At 40.0% G+C, this 15612-nt stretch overlaps 1 protein-coding gene across 3 annotated transcripts in view; it reads left to right on the top strand.

The window, feature by feature from the left end:
• Positions 1-4655: 4655 nt before the first annotated feature.
• OSBPL8 (oxysterol binding protein like 8) overlaps positions 4656-15612 on the top strand; it is a 239332-nt gene continuing 228375 nt past the window's right edge. For 2 of the 3 annotated variants that reach the window (XM_023738892.1, XM_004384622.3), the window contains exon 1: positions 4657-5043. The gene's annotated coding sequence lies outside the window, so the exon portion shown is untranslated. Of the gene's footprint in view, positions 5044-15612 lie in introns of all 3 variants that reach the window. The other variant, XM_023738893.1, reaches the window with a different exon arrangement.

The following is a 15612-nucleotide window of genomic DNA, read 5'->3' on the forward strand; positions in this document are numbered from 1 at the left end:
ATCTTTTTATTCCATCTCTGATTTCTCCTATTACCCAGTGGTTTGTAGGCAGGGTGTTATTCAGTTTCCATGTAATTGATTTTTTTTCCTTGCTCTTTCTATTGTTAATTTCTTCCTTGATGGTACTGTGGTCAGAGAAGATACTTGGTATTATCTCAACGTTTTGGATCTTGTTGAGGATTGCTCTGTCGCCTAGAATGTGATCTATTCCGGAGAAGGTTCCATGCGCATTGGAAAAGAATGTGTACTTTGCAGCAGTTGGATCAAGTGTTCTATATATGTCTATGAGGTCAAGTTGGCTGATTGTGCCCTGTTTATCAAATATTTGGTTGACTAGTTTGTAGACATCTATTATTTTATTAAATAGAAATTTAAGTATTCTTATTCTATAGTGCATTTGGTCTTTCAACCACTAGTTTGTTGGCTCAAACTCACTTTAGATTATTCGCTAGATTATGCTGTATAACAACCTAAAAAAATTCAGTGATGTACAACAAATATTTATGTTTCACTCTTCTTTCATGTCAGTGGCTGCAGATCAGTTGCTGCAGTGCTGCTTCCGGGTGCAGGTAAATTTCTGGTCTACTCCATGTATCTTCTTACTCTGAGACCCAGATGAAGGAGCACCTCCTGTCTGGGGCATGCCCTTCTCAACACAGGCAGCAAAAGAGCAAGATTGACCTGAATCTTGCACTCAAGTTTAAAGCTTCTGCTCATAAACCATTAGCTACAGCAAGTTCCATGAGCAAATCCCCCTAACAGTGGTGGTAGTAGGGGAGTAAATATTTGTGAAGAATAATACAATCTCGCACAGTCTTGAAAGTTGTGTGGAATACTCTTGTCGTGGATTGAATTATGTCCCCCCAAAAACGTGTGTATCAGTTTGGCTAGGCCATGATTCCTGGTACTGTGTGATTTTCCTGTGTGTTGTAAACCTGCCTCTATGATCATAATGAGGGAGGATGGGTGGCAGTTGTGTTGGTAAGCCAGGACCTGATCTACAAGACTGGATTGTGTCCTGAGGCAATCTCTCTTGAGATATAAAAGACAGAAGTGAGCAGTGAGACAGGGGAACCTCATACCATCAAGAAAGCAGTGCCAGGAGCAGAGCGCATCCTTTGGACAGGGGTCCCTGTGCCGAGAAGCTCCTAGTCTAGGGGAACACTGATGAGAAGCCCGACTGAGAGAGAAAGACTTCCCCTGGAGCTGACGCCCTGAATTTAGACTTTTAGCCTACTTTGACTGTGAGGAAATAAACATCTCTTCATTAAAACCATCCACTTGTGGTATTTCTGTTGTAGCAGCACTAGATGACTAAGACAACTCTGTTTATGGTTGAAGTTGCTTTCAACCTCAATATTCTTTCAGAAAATGAGGTCTTTAGTCTATAATGCTGATTAGCAATACTTGGCTAAATAGATAGCCTACAGGAAAAAGAAATCTCAAACCACAGCTCTTTTATTCTAGGTCAAGGTTGAAATGAATTCTGTGGGAAAGATTATCATGCCTGTTACTGCTTAAACTGATTTGCAAAAAAGAATTTCTCATTCTTGGAACTGTATAATTAATTAAACAATAGGTAAAAGAGATTAATTCTTATTGGAGTTAAAATTGGAGAGTTATAATAAAAACTTTTATTTTAAAATAATATTATTCAGATCATTTTATGAGTAGCAAACTTGCAGGGTATCATTTAGATTAGCAAATTGGAGTTATCAGATATTCTTCAGTTATAATGCAGGATCACATATTACAGTTTCTATTTCTGTTGTGATTACATTAGAAATTGAATGACTAATCATTTCCTGGAATCATAGAATGTTAAAAAAGACCCCAAGAGCAGAGATTTTTCATCTTTAGTGTACTGATACATAATTACGTTGTGAGCAGTTGTGAGGTATGTCAAAATCAGTTATTAATGACAAGTAACTTATTAGCAATAAAGTACAGAAATATTGTTAAAGATATACTTACATTTGTTTTTCTATAATATTTTCACTTTTTTTTTTTTGAGTGAGGTTGAAAGGAATTATAGCTAGTCTGTCAAGAATCTGAATTATCCTAGATAAACCATGGCTATTTGTTTCAAATACGAACGCCATCCATTGGAAAAAAGGTTGAGTACCATTCCTTAAAGAACATCTAGTCCAACTCCCTAGTTTTTTCAGAACTTGAAATGCAGAGAGTAATTCATCTAGTTACACATCTGATTAGTCAACTCTATAATGTAGGCTTCCTTTGATTCCAGAATGTGATTTCCACTCCAACGTATTTTCAACAGTCAATATAAGAAGCTGAAGGAGACAATTAGTCAAGTGGCCTCCTTTTTCTTATCTTTAGTCTCAGTTCCCAAAGTAAAGGAGAACCAAGAGGGAAACAGAGCCCAGATGGTATATTTTGCATGTCATCTATACTCTGGAACACTCTTTTGCAAATCTATTTGATTGCAACTCACAGTAAGAAATACATTTTAAATCATAACATCGGACACAAACATTCCTGCTCCTCCCCACACTGAACTGAAACAAGTTTTGCAAAGCAATTATTGCCGTTACTAGATATTCTATTCCATCTTATTAAAACTTGATTTTTGAGTCACAGTCTGAAAAGCACTACTCTAGAAAATGGGAGACAGATTTCAAACTGTTGACAACTCCGAAGTTACTGCAGTTGTTTCAGTTGCCGTTGAGCTGATTCAAAGTAGCTGTGCTGAAATATTGCCATTCGAAAAATAAACTTCCCTCACGTTTGTCTCAACTACAGGTACAATCCCTCAGACTTCAGAAGAGAAACTGATAGACTCTTTTCCTTATTAGAACACCAGTTCATTATCATATCTCAGATCCTAAGACTCATTGTTTTTCACATTTTAGTATCTCTGAATTCAGGAAGTGTCTTAATCACTGGCATGACATAGTTTGACAGTGTTTCTTTTCTTTCTTGGGGAACATAAAATAATGGTGGGTGTCTCAGTCATCTAGTGCTGCTCCAACAGAAATACCACCAGTGGATGGCTTTACAAAGAGAAATTTATTCTCTCACAGTCCAGTAGGGTACAAGTCCAAATTCAGGGCATCAGCTCCAGGGGAACGCTTTCTCCATCAGCTCTGGAGGAAAGTCCATGTCATCAGTCTTCCTTTGGTCTGGGAGCTTCTCTGTGCAGGAACCTCAGGTCCAAAGGACGCGTTCTGCTCCCAGCACTGCTTTCTTGGTGGTATGAGGTTCCCATGTGTCTCTGCTCGCTTCTTTTATATCTCAAAAGAGACTGCGTTAAGACACTGATCTTGTCAACCTCGTCAGTATAACCTCATCACAGTGATAGAATTTACAGCACATGAGGAAATCACATATAATCTCATCATAGTGGTAGAGTTCACAACACATAAGGACATCACATTTTTTGGGGGACACAATTCAATCTGTGACAGTTGGTCTTAAAGACGATAATTCCTAGAATTTCTATAAAATGTATTAAGGATTACATAGGGCAAACTCTATTGGTTATTCATCTCAAAGCACCCAGCTGATCAGAATGTCTTCTGACTTCTTGTCAAGAAAATGTTGAGAGACAAGACTCGCTTAAGAAAATAACCTTAGATCTGGGCAAGAAGGGAAAATGATCTGCAAACTGAGTTTGGTTATTACAGAAAGCTGTCTCATTTGCCTTCATTGTTATAGCAGGGCTTTATAATGATCTTTCCGCTCCTCTACTTATTTCTGTATTTGTTACCTGTTTTCTTTTGGCGACTTGCATTCTACTGTTTTTCCTCTCTCATCAATAGGGCTGGGGGTGGGGGTGGGGGGGTTCCTGGAACCATGATTAAAAAGGCCGGCGAACGGGTTAAGTCCAAAAGTTGAGGTACTGGATAAACCAAAGAATTAGGGTTTATTTAAAAAAATGGAAGGAATGTCAAATTCCTGGGTATCTATTTAAGTTGCCACCAATCTAACACACTGTAAAACTTAATTACTGTAAAACTGGCACCAAGGATTCCTGAACATGACTAGGAACAAAAATAAGTTTGTTAGGCTATTTTCAGCCCAGCATGATTGAAATGCACCATCCTTTCCTCAAAAATAAAACCTTCTAATGAAGAGAACAGTAAGTTAAATGCCACAATTAACGTGTTACTAGAAATGGGAACAAGTAGTTACTGAATGCTTTTCAAGCCAGACATTAGACACACGATACCTTTTCTTCTTTGCTTGGCTAAAGCTTTAAACAAGTAGAAGATGCGGAGGCGAGTCTCACACTCAGTGCTCAGAGTGGGAGTGGGGTCCTGACTGATCCCTGACCAGAGAGTTACTGTGTAGTCTCCTTAGGTTAGGAAGGGCGCGGGACGACCGGTCGAGAAGGCCTAGTCTTAGCAGGTCAGCAGGCGCGGGGCCGTTGGCGGTGGGCTCGCCGCCTGACGCCGCCCTTGGGTGTGCGGAGGCGGTTCGGAGGCGAAAACACTACGGTAGGGCGAGATGCTAACAGTTGCTCCCTCGCAGCTTTCGTCAGCCCCGCGGAGGTGGTGACTCTGCAACAGCCTCCGCCCGTCGTCACGTGACGGGAAGGGGGTGTGGCCGGAGCCCGCGAGTCGTGGGGCGGGGCCGGGAAGGGGAGGGCGCTAGATTGTGAAGGAGCGTGGCGGCTCGGGGTGTCCAGAGGGGCTGCGACGCTGCCGATGACAACATTAGGCCGCGACGCACTACCAGCCAGGTGGCGGTGGTAGCGGCAGCCCGGGCGGCTGTAGCGTTAGTTTTGGCCGCGGCGGGAGCCGCCGCCGATAGCAGGCTGACTGAGGGAAGGAGGGGGCCTGCCCTGGCTTGTGTACCACAGGGTCAGAGTTCCCGCCCACATCGCGGGCGGAGCTGGCAGCGCCTCCGCGGCGGCTAGACAGCGCCCTCAGTCTCGACTCGCGTTCCAGCTGTCGCCGGCGACTGCGGCCGAGAGAAGTTGGGGTCCAGTCGGACGAGTGCAGGGCCTCGGCCCCGGCGCCGTTCCGGGCCCAGAAGAACCGGACCCCTGCGCCCCTCCTCCCCGGGGGCTCCGCACCGGTGAGTGTCGCACCGGTTCCTGAGTCAGGGGCGAGGCGTCCTCCCCACGTTCTGAGCTTGGGCCGCCGAGGTCTCCGGGACAACCCGCGCTGGAGGGTTCCTTTTTGGCTCCTTTGTCCCCTTTTGGGTTGGGGGGTTTCTAAAGGCTGGCGAGGGTGGAGTGTTAAGGCCCACAGGAGGTGCTTTTGCAGCCTTACAAAGCCACGGCAGGGGAGCAGGGCAGGGGGAGTTTCGTACATTTTGACTGCGCCGTGTCTGCCTCTTCTAGAAGTTTGAAAGAGCGGACGGCGGGGTCTCGCCGGAAGCCCCTACGCCCGGGAGAACCGGCGCTTTGTTTCTTGGTGCGGTTAAGGCGAGGCTCCGGTTTTCCTGTGACAGCCCCACAGCAGGCTGTGCCGTGCACCGCAGACCGCACTCGCCTTGCAGAGCCGAGTGTCACCGTGTTGTTCCTCTAAACCTCAGTTCTCGTAACGTAAGAGGAAAGGCGAGGCGTTTGCGGTACTTTTAAATTTAATGTTTTTTTCTGAGCAGCTCAAGAGTGGGAATCACATTCCAAGGAGCTACACATGGAGCATGCTTTTGGTTCATTGAGCCACCCACTCAAGACCGACTGAGGCAAAGCAACAGTATATGTAGATTTTCCATTCACGAAAGTCATTTAACAGTCTTCTTTATAGAGAGATCTGTGTTGCTGGATATTACCTAATTTCATTTTATCTAAATGCCATCCGAAATAATAAGTAACTTGGGCTCAAAGTTAAGCAGATGGGAAAAACTTATTTAACTGATGATACAAGCGTATTTGCTTTTAATAAATAATTTAATGGAGTCATGCCTTTCTGCTGCTGGCAGACTTAAATAACTTCTAAATGGCATGAGAATGTCCTCAGTAGGGAGGATTTATTAATTTTTATTACCTGACTAGCCTCAAATTAGTGCCACTTTAGAACTTTACAGATACTCATTTAAAAATAGATTTTTTCCTTTATCAGGATTCCAGGAACAACATAAATTGTGGAGGAACGTGGAAAAATTGCTTGTTAGGTTTTCTCTATCTCATCGGGTTTAATATAAACTTGATAATGCTGAGAGACTATTATCAGTTTCTCTGCTTGCTAGAACCTGTTTTGCAGTGAAATTATTAAGATCCTGCTTGTTTTATAAAACAGATTGGGGAAGGAAGTGTAAGCCCATGCAGTTTAAAATGTTCTTAATTTAGAAGTACAACTATTTTCAAATATTTGTTACCTATTTTTTGATAGCAATTATATACTAAATGCCTGATATGCCTGTTTAGGGTATTGGGAAAGAGACTAGAGGAAACGTAAGAACTGCCTTTTAGGTCTTTGATTATAGAGATTAAGTTGTTGAGGTCAAATTCCATGTCAACAGTTTGAACCACAATGCATTGTACACAGGTGCTTAGAAATGCCTGTTTAATTAAAAATGGTCATGGTTTCTTTCTTTCACTGAATCATAATATTTATTGTATCTCTGATCTGTGGAAAGATGCTGCATTTTTTAGTTAGAATGTTATTGCATTTTAGAGGCAATCAGTATATTTCTTACGACACATTTACAGCATTTATAAATTTGATATTTAATTTCTTGGTTCATTTTTGAATTGAGAACCTTAAAATATACTTTGGAGATAAATAAAGAATTCTGTGTAATGAAATTATGTTTTAGTTTGCTTTAAGAAAAATCGATGAAATTATGAATTTACAAAATCTGCATTGCAAAAGGATCTTTTCAAAGAGTGAAGTACAGTATGTCTTTAGTGAGTGCTTCTTAGTTCATTTAAATTTGCTCTGGTTTATGTATAATCTTTCAAGAGCAGATTACTTGAATTGAGACATAAAGGACAAAATAAAGAATTGATACTTAGATGTAGTTTTTTAATATTATTTTGGAAAATTTTTATCCTAATGGCAATACCTGAAGTATTTTATATGTATATATGTAATTTTTCTTTTTGCCTCAAGCTGAAGACTCTACAACACATTTGGGCTTACATATAACACAAATATTAGTGAGCGGTTGTGGAGAACAGCATGGAGGTCAACAATTTAGGAGGCCTGTAGCATTATATTTTAATATATTATAATACCCAAAGTTGAAAACATTCAAAGAAGTGATCCTGGAGCATTGGACGATTCTAAAGTAGTAGACATAGGTTCTGCCTTACTCTTATGAATAAGACCTGTGAATAAGATATAAATATAGGTTGAATAAAGAAGCCTCTGAGAAATATACTTCCTTTAAAGAAGTTGGCTGGTGCAAGGAGATGAACGGAGGCACTTGTTTGGGATGAAATATAGTTCCCTTGTGGATGGGACACAGAAGTAGATGTCTAGGCTAAGGTTGTGTGCAGACTTCATGGCAGTATTTGGGAAACCATCCCTGAGAGATTTTAGATAAACCCTTCCTCCTTTGTTCCTACCCCAATACACACAGGCACGCACACACACGAAGTTGAAGGTGTCATCTGTGCAGCATAATAAAAGGGATTTTTCTCCCTGATAAGTGTTAACCAAGTTTGGAAGGAAGAGAACTTCAGAGACCTTGTAGGAAAGGAATCTTTGTCTTCCAACATCAGATTTTTACACTCTTGTTATTTTTACTTTTGTTAACAAATTTCTGGACAGTGTTAAATTCTCCATGACAGTAAGGACCTTATCTATTTTGCTCATCATTGAACCCTCAAATATTTAATATTTATTGAACGAAAAAATGTTAATTCCAAATATATGACTGGAGAACAAAGAAGTACGTGATACTGTAGTCCAAACTAAATACAACCCCATAGGATTTTCAAGGAGTGGCTGGTGGGCTTGAACTGCTGATCTTTTGATTAGCAGCCAAGTTCTTAACCATTGTGCTACCAGGGCTCCTAAATACAAGCAGTGAGGTGATAAAAAGGAAGAATGTTAGCTTGGGAGGTGGGGAGCAAGTCATTCAGTCTGGAAACTTTCTTGGAGGAGATGATTCTTGAGTTATGTCTAACTGAAGTCTGTGTATCTGAAGATAAGTGGTGTTCTAAGGGACTAGGCAGCGTGAACCAAAGCATTTAAGTTGGACTGGTTAAGTCATGTTGGGTTAAGCACAGCGAGTCTTTTTGTCTAACATGATGAATTTTTCTTCTCCCTTCACAACCGTTGCCTCTTCCCAGATAAAATAATTGGCACACTTTGTAAGAGCTAATTATTTAGAGTACTTCGGTTTTGGAAATGGCAGTGGTGCATTGGAAGCAAAGAACATTGAACTGGGGCTCAGAAAATTCAAATTGGAATTCTGACGCTGCATCTTATACAAGCAACATGCCTTTGGGCAAATCACTGACTTTAGTTTTCTGATTTGTAAAATGAGGGTAATAATCCCTACCCTACATGGTTGTTGGGAGAATTAAATTACTTAATGTGTATGAAAGTACCCACCTCACTGTCTTAACACATAGGAGAACTTCAGCAAATATTAAATTATTTAAAATATTTCTTTGTCTCTGGCTCTTTAAAGAATATTTTAATTCCTTTGTTATGAACTCTGATCTCTACTTGACTGTTGGGGTGACCCATAATATTAACTTTAAATTTATCAGTATCAGAGTTTTGTTGTTGTTAGGTGCTGTGGAGTTGGTTCTGATTCATAGTGACCATATGTACAGCTGAACGAAACTCTGCCTGGTCCTGCACCATCCGCACAGTCCTTGTTATCCTGGAGCCCATTGTTGCAGCCACTGTGTCAGTCCATCTTGTTGAGAGTCTTACTCTTTTTCGCTGACCCTCTGCTTTACCAAGCATGATGTCCTTCTCCAGGGACTGGTCTCTCCTGATAACATGTCCAAAGTACGTGAGGCATAGTCTCCCCATCCTTGCTTCTAAGGAGCATTCTGGCTGTACTTCCAAGACAGATTGGTTCGTTCTTTTGGCAGTCCATGGTATAGTCAATATTCTTTGCCTACACCATAATTCAAAGGCATCAATTCTTCTTTGGTCTTCTTTATTCATTGTCCAGCTTTCGCGTGCGTATGAAGTGATTTTCTTTCGGGAAAATTTAATATTTTCTGGTAGAAACAAAGCTTAATTGTATTACTTTTTAATTGCTTTTATTGTTACAGACCACAAAGAATACTAAATGCCTCAAAGTTTTAAAGCTTTAAGTAGGATATGTGTGGCTGAAAATCTAAGCCTTTGGGCTTTCCTGCTCCACAGAATTTGTTTTTGAAGGAATTGCTCTTGCCATCACATTTATTGGAATAAATGGGTTTTCCTGCTATACAGAAAAAAAATATTGTCAAAAATATCCTCTATACTGGTATGGTTTTAGTGATGTGATGATTGTAACCATGAAGGATCTGTACCTGCTGTGCTTTTTTTAGAATCCATTATATTTTGAGCAGGCTAATAGACTTCTGTATCATTTCTTATCTAAGCTTTTTGCTCCAGTAGCCGTTTCTTTTGTGAATCTCAACATTTTAATATACTGTATGTACTCTTCATAGTGTTTATGATCCATGTAGCAGTCTTTCCATTGTATCATATTTGGTGGAGAATTTTATTATAAAAAGACTAAGAAGAGTCTTATTATAAAGAAGACGATTACCCACCGTCTTTCATATTCACAAAGCAGTGAAAAAAAGAGGAAATTGGTTTTAAAGGAAGAAGACTCTTTTCAGATAAAACGGAGAAGCTTTTCAATTTAGGGTTGTTTTATTATAGCTCTTGAAGATGTCTTAGTAGGAATGGTTGGTCATAATAATAATAATGGCAAATATGCATCGACTACTTACTATGTGCCAGGTACTGCTTTAGAAGCACTTGACACGTTATCATATTCAATCATCACCGTGACCCTAAAAAAGGAGCCCTGGTGGCATGGTGATTAAGTGCTCGGCTGCTAACAGAAAGGTCCATGGTTCAAACCAACAAGCTGTTCCCTGGGAAAAGGGTGTGGTAATCTGCTTGAAATCCTATGGGGGCAGTTCTGCTCTGTCCTATAGGTTCACTATGAGTCAGAATCGACTTGACGACAGTGGGCCTTTTTTTTTTCCCCTATTGTGTGACCCTAAAAATCAAGCAATTTTCTTGTCCTTTTTTTATACAAGTGAGAAAACAGGCATAGAGAGGTTAAGAAGTAAGTGGTAGAGCCAGGATTTGAACTTGAGATCTAACTTGACCTGTGCCTTCAGAGCCTGCCCTTTTAAACGCCACATTGTACTTTGTTGTATAATGTATTTGTAGTTGTCCCTTATAATAAGTCTTGACCTTAATTATTTGTCCCTGGGTGGTGCAAAAAGTTAAGTGCTCAGCTACTAACTGAAAGTTTGGCAGTTTGAACCACCCAGAGGTGCCTCAGAAGAAAGGCTTCTGAGAGGTAATCTGCTTCTGAGAGGTCACAGCCATGTAAACCCTATGAAGCATAGTTGTACTCTGAAACACATGGGGTCATCATGAGTCGGAATCGACTTGACGGCAGCTTTTTTGTTTTCTTTTAATTATCTTTCTTAATGTGTTTTGGCTGTGTAATTTGATAAAGATACACTTTGTAATAAGAGGAAATACAGCCTTGATTTCCTTTTTCCATTTTACTCGTATTTGACTGACATCCTATTTTTAAATCTTAAAAATATTTGGAGTAAATAATTATTTTATTGTCCATTCAGTCGCCATTTTCTCACTGGGGAATTCCAGGCTACACTAGAAATATAAGAACATAAGAGATACAGTACTTACAATTGAGTTGTTATAACTGAAAAAAAAATTTAAAGAAAAAGACTTTTGCTCAGAATTGGTACGGTTGGTTTTGGTATGGTGATATTTTAGGGGTGAAGTCTATCTAACCGATTGAGATTTCCACCATTAAAATAACTTGTTATTTGGCTGCCCACATATTAGGAGTAGTTTATCAAATTAGATAGTTTCTTATAAACAAGGCTCAGTTCCCTCTGGAAATTATGGAATTCCTGTAGGTACTTTTGATGGGGTGTCAGTATGGTAGATCTGGGGAGAGAGTAGTTCAGTCTAAGTAACACTAGTACTGAGTGGGAGTAATTTGGTGAGAAGCCCTGGAGATGAGGATACCAGGTACATTGTTATATTGCAGAGTAGGGTGAGGGACTTCTGAAAACTAGCTTTGTTTACTGTATAATTTTGCCTGTTTTTGTGACTAATTTAAGATAGCAATCCAGAAGTAAAGAAAAACAATGCTGTGTATCATGTTGAATTTGTAATAGTTCCTAGGCTGTTTTGCAAGATGTGGGTGCTTTACAAATATTAATTCATAATAATGGAAGGACACTCTTATTGCCTCTTATTTCAGAAATCTATAGAGGCAGGATAGCACAGGCTCTGGAGCCAGTCTGCTTAGGTTCAGAACCTGCACAGCCACTCACTAGTTTTTGCCCTGTACCTGGCCCTATGCCAACATGGAGTGGCCGCAGAAAGGGCCAGAGATAGCACTGTGTGAGTTTCCCTTGGTTGTTACATGATATGAAAGAGATTTGGAAGCTCTCACCTATTCTAGTGAAGGAAATAGCAGGTAGTGAAGTGAAGGCCAGCAAGGCTGTCATAAGGCTGTTATCGTGAGGAGAGGGACCCTATAGTAGATGTTGTAGGGAGGGCAGCTGTGGCAGATTAAGCTCACTGCCCACCAAAGTTTGTGTGCCCTCTTGCATAGTGTATTTGTTTCATAGGGCTGCTGTAAAAAAATACCACAAACTGGGTGGCTTATAACAATAGCAGTGTATTGTCTCACAGTTCTGAAGGCTAAGAGTTCAAGATCAGGGTGTCGGCCATGTTGATTCCTTCTGAGGCTTTGAGGGAGAATCTGTTCCATGCTTATCTTCCAGCTTCTGGTAGCTCTAGGCGTTCCTTGGCTTGCAGCTGCAGGGTCACATGGTGTCCTTTCTAGGCCTGTCTCTCTGTGTCTATAGGTAGTCCTCAAGTTATGATGTATTCGAGTTGTGACAAACTGCACTTAGGACTGTCTTTTTTTTTTTTTTTTACATCTTATCGTTGGTAATATGTTGCAATGTGTAATTTGCTGATGTTATCATTCTCAGGTGTTCACGCACAGATGTTCAGTTTTGTGACTTATTGTTCAAAACTGCTGGATTTATAAAGATACTGATAATTAAGAGGCAATAATAATGAAAACTTAAAAAAAAAAAAAGAGGCACTCAGCTTAAGTCAGAACTGACTTAGGGCAGAGTCATTGGAACAGAACCCTGTTGTAAGTTGGAAACTAACTGTATTTTCCTCTTTTATAAAAACAGTACTCAAATGGGATTAGGACCCACCTTACTCCAGTCTGAACTCATGTTAACTGATAACATCTTCAAAGATCCTACTTCTCAACAAGGTCACATTCACAGGTTACTAAGGATTTGGACTTAAATGTATCTTTTTTTGGGAACACAATTCACTCCTTAACGTACAGTATAATTATCATTGGGAATTGGTTGTTAAGCCAGGAACATGTTTCTCATTTGTTCCTTCCAGTACCCTTATTTTCCCTTCCCCTCATCTAGGTGGAGTGCATGACTGGTTTTCACCAGTGGAATGTGAGTCGAAATGATGTGTTCTCACTTCTGGGTTGGTGGTAGAAAAGTGGTGTTCTTTCTCCATCTTTTCTTTTCCAGTCCAAGGGCTGGATGCAGAAGCAGGTTGGTTGAGCCATAAAATTGGAAGGATCTAGAGTCCCTAAATTACCATGTGGAAGAAAACTGTGCACCAAACAGGAACTGCCATAGTAGATTGTTGATTTAATGTGAAACATTGTATAAAGCTACTGAAAATTTGGGGTGTATTTGTTATGAACTTAGTGTTGTCTTAACTAAAAAGCAGTGTAAGCCATAGACTGGTTAGAGTAGGTAGTTGAGGACCCAAGAATCTCCATACCAGTAGGAGCTAAGGTGGGGCCGGTTTTTGAGGTACAGGATACTGTTCCAACATTCTCAGCAGCATATGCCATTAAGACTTTTATGAGGGCTAACAGTCAAATCTCAGAGCGTAGTCCATGGATCTGCATTCAGACCAGTCATAACACACCATATGCCCAGGAAAGCTTTCCCCTAGGCCCAGACACTATCGTAAGAATGAGGACCAGAGAGAAACTGTAAAAGTCTAAAGAGTTCCCTTAGTACTAGTGACATTTTGGCCTGGATAATTCTTTCTTGTGACAGGCTGTCCTGCTTCTTGTAGGATGCTTAGCAGCATCCTTGGCCTCTACCCATTAGATGCCAGTAGGATCTCCCATAATTGTGACAACCAAAATGTCTCAAAAAACCCATTGCCGTCGAGTTGATTCAGACTGACAGTGACCCTATAGAACAGAGCAGAACTGCCCCATAGGGTTTCCAAGGAGTGGCTGGTGGATTCGAACTGCAGACCTTAGGTTAGCAGCCTTAGCTCTTAACCACTGCTCCACCAGGACATTGCCAAATGTCCTCTGGGGGACAAAATCATCCCTGGTAGAGAACTATTGCATTAAAGACTGAGTTAACCTGAAAGAAATTATTTTAAACTGAAAAACAAAACAAGTATTATCTTTAATTAAAGAATCTTTTTTCCCTCATTTTCCACAAGATTGAGGAATTAGTAGGGGTTTATGGGGGAAGTTTCTGTATGTATTTGCAACAAAGAAAGCTCTGTTGTGTTTAAAACACTCTACTTTCTCTTGAATTTTTATCCACACTTTATAGACTTTATCTAAAATTTCCATTCGTCTGCCTCTAAACTGGTAGCTACACTTCTCATTGCCTAGATAAAATGCGTTTTTTTGTGTGTAACTTCGGCTGTCATGTCCATAGGTTGTCTCTAAATAATGAAAACCAATAAATAGTGTTGATATTATGACTATGTAAGTATTATTTAATGCTGGGCCATGTATGTGCTCAGATCATGATTCCTTTTCTGTAGATCCTTAACAAGCAGCCCCTGGGCCATGCCAGGAAAAATGTTGGTAGCATCAGTATCCAGTGGATTTATTTTATTTTTTTCATTGCTCAAAATCTAGCCATTAAATTAAAAAAAAAAAAAATTGAATGTGACTGTTTTTCTTGGTGTTTTTAATTTCCCCCTTTTCTTGTACTATCTGCCTTTATCATAGTCTCTCTTCCCCCCCCCACCCTAACCCTCCAGCATACCACCTATTGTATTATGTTCCCTGTTTATTTGAAGTCCTCCGTAATCCTACCTAGGATCCCTGGAAGTGCAACGGTTAAGTGCTTGGCTGCTAACAGAAGAGTCAGCAGGTCGAAACTGCTCAGCAGCTCTGCTGGAGAAAAGACCTGGCGATCTGCTCCTGTAAAGATTATGGCCTAGGAAGCACTATGGGGTAGTTCTACTCTGCCCTATAAGGTCGCTATGAGTTGGAATTGACTTGACAGCATAATCCTACCTCAGTTTGGACTGGTTACCTTTTAGGTTTCTTCCTGAAACTCCCTTTCACTTCATTCTTTGATTGGATCCATTCTATCACAGATCTCATGTCTTCCTTTTTTTCTTGATTTAATTGATCTTTTTCCTGGAGTAGTACATCCTCAAGTAACTTACTAAAAAATTGTGTGTGAGAAGCAAACTTTCTGAATTCTGCTGTGTACAAAAATTCTTTATTCTACTCTCATATTTGATAGTTTGGCTGAGTGCAGTGTTGTAGGTTAAAAATAATTCTTTAGAACTCTGAAAGCGTTGCTCCATTGTCTTTTAGCGTCTGAGGATACTGATTAGAAGTAATATGTCAATCTAATTCACCATCCTTTTCAGGTAATATTTTTCTCCCATGTGAGGAAGCTTTTAGAATCTGTTTTATCTTTGTGCTATAAAGCCGTAATTAGGTATATAGGTTGTTTTGTTTTGGTTATCCTAGGCACTCAGTTGGCCTTTCCAGTCAGATTTCTTCCTCAGCTTTAGGAAATTCTTTTCTATTTTGCCTTTGATAATTTCCTCCATTTTCTTGTTTGCCTGTTTGCTCGTCAGTAGGTACATGTTTTCTCTCTTGGATCGACCCTCTTTGTCTCATCTTTACTTTCATATTATGTGATTCTCTTTGTTCTGTGTTTGGAGGATTTCTTTAAATTTTCTAGTCTTTTTGCTTACTTTTTTTTGGGATACTGTAAGAATTTTCTAGTTCTTTCTTTTCTCCCCCTACCATTCTTTTCTTATTTTACGTTAATATCTTCTTGAGTCTCAGAATGTTGTGAGGTAGATTTCAAAAATAATCTTTTCAGTTCCTCAGTTATCTCACTTTCTTCTCTGGTCAGTTTTTATGTTTTTGTAATCATTTCATGCTTGGTTTTCCTTATATGCTTGGTGATATTTGGTTGTCCATTCATGTTTAAGAAAGAAGAACTGTATTACTGGTTTAGGTCCCCCCCCCGCCCCCGACCCTTCCTTGGACTGCTGTTAGTTCTTTTTTAGGGGCAGTACAGGCTGGGGCCTGTCTGCTATAGGCTTTTTTTTTTTTTGTTGTTGTTGTTGTTTTTTAATTGTACTTCAGGTGAAGGCTTACAGAACAGATAGTTTCTCATGAAACAGTAGTACACATATTGTTTTATGACATTGGTTAACA

Source organism: Trichechus manatus, unplaced genomic scaffold (genome assembly GCF_000243295.1).
Source record: "Trichechus manatus latirostris isolate Lorelei unplaced genomic scaffold, TriManLat1.0 scaffold00125, whole genome shotgun sequence".
Taxonomy (NCBI): domain Eukaryota; kingdom Metazoa; phylum Chordata; class Mammalia; order Sirenia; family Trichechidae; genus Trichechus; species Trichechus manatus.